We start from the raw sequence: 1736 nt of genomic DNA on the forward strand, positions 1-1736 counted from the left end.
AATGCCCATCTCCACAGAACCCTAGTAGACCAAGGAAGCTCGGCAGACATCCTTTTCAAGCCTGCTTTCGACAAGCTAGGGTTAGATGAGAAAGAATTGAGAGCCTATCCCGACACCCTATACGGATTAGGGGACACGCCAATAAAACCACTAGGATTTTTGCCCCTTCACACCACTTTCGGAAAAGGGGAAAAATCAAAGACTCTAAGTATAGACTTCATAGTCATTAATGAGGGGTCAGCTTATAATGCCTTAATCGGCAGAACTACCCTTAATCGGCTCGGAGCAGTGGTATCCACTCCCCACCTCTGCATGAAATTCCCGACCTCAGCGGGAATAACAACGGTGAGGGGAGATCAAAAATTGGCGAGAAAATGCTACAATGAAAGCCTAAATCTGAGAGGAAAGGGCAAAGAAGTCCACACGACAGAGCTCGGCGGCGCAAGGGCCAAAGAAGAGCTGCGACCTCAACCGGGAGGAAAAACCGAGGAAATACAAGTCGGTGGGAAGGAAGGAAAAAACACTTACATAGGAGCCAACCTAGGGGAAACCCTAAAACAAGGGTTGGTTGAGCTCCTAAGAGATAATTCCGACCTCTTCGCTTGGAAGGCTTCCGACATGCCCGAGATTGATCCCGAGCTCATGTCCCACAAGCTCTCGGTTTACCCAGGATCTCGACCTGTACAACAAAGAAGACGCAAGCTCGGCACAGAACGAGCCCTAATAGTAGAAGAGCAAGTACAGGCGCTCCTGGAAGCCGGTTTTATTAGAGAGGTCAAGTACCCAACATGGCTAGCCAATGTAGTGCTAGTCAAAAAACAGAATGGTAAATGGAGAATGTGCGTCGACTATACCGACCTAAATAAGGCATGTCCTAAGGACCCTTATCCCCTACCAAGTATTGATACCCTAGTGGACTCCAGCTCGGGGTACCAATACTTGTCATTCATGGACGCCTACTCGGGATATAATCAAATACCGATGTATGAGCCGGACCAGGAGAAAACATCATTCATCACACCCATACGTCGACGACATGCTAGTAAAAATCAAAAAGGAAGTCGACCTCTTATCCGACCTCTCACAAGTCTTTGACACCATAAGGTTGCACGGGATGAGACTAAATCTTGTAAAATGCGCCTTCGCGGTGGAAGCAGGAAAATTTCTAGGATTTATGCTAACACAAAGAGGGATTGAGGCCAATCCCGATAAATGTAGAGCCATCCTAGAAATGAAAAGTCGACTTGTTTGAGAGAAGTCCAGCAGCTCAATGGCCGACTTGCAGCCCTCTCCAGATTTTTGGCAGGATCGGCACTAAAATCCCTTCCACTATTTTCCTTATTAAGAAAGGGATGCCCATTCGAATGGACTTCGGAATGCGAGGAGGCGTTCCAAGAGTTCAAAAAGTTTTTAAGCCAACCTCCTATCCTAACCCGACCAGCACCAGGAAAAGACCTCGTTCTGTACTTATCCGTAGCAAACAGGGCTGTCTCGTCGGCCCTGATAAAAGAAGACGAGGTCGGACAACACCCAGTCTACTTTATCAGTAAGGTCCTACAAGGCCCTGAACTGAGGTACCACAAACTAGAAAAGTTTGCCTACTCCTTAGTAATAGCCTCACGAAGGCTACGACCTTACTTTCAAGCACACACAATAAGAGTCCGTACAAACCAACCCATGAAGCAAACCCTCCAAAAGACGGATATTGCAGGGAGAATGGTTCAATGGGCAATAGA

This window comes from Arachis duranensis, chromosome 5 (assembly GCF_000817695.3).
Source record: "Arachis duranensis cultivar V14167 chromosome 5, aradu.V14167.gnm2.J7QH, whole genome shotgun sequence".
Lineage (NCBI taxonomy): Eukaryota > Viridiplantae > Streptophyta > Magnoliopsida > Fabales > Fabaceae > Arachis > Arachis duranensis.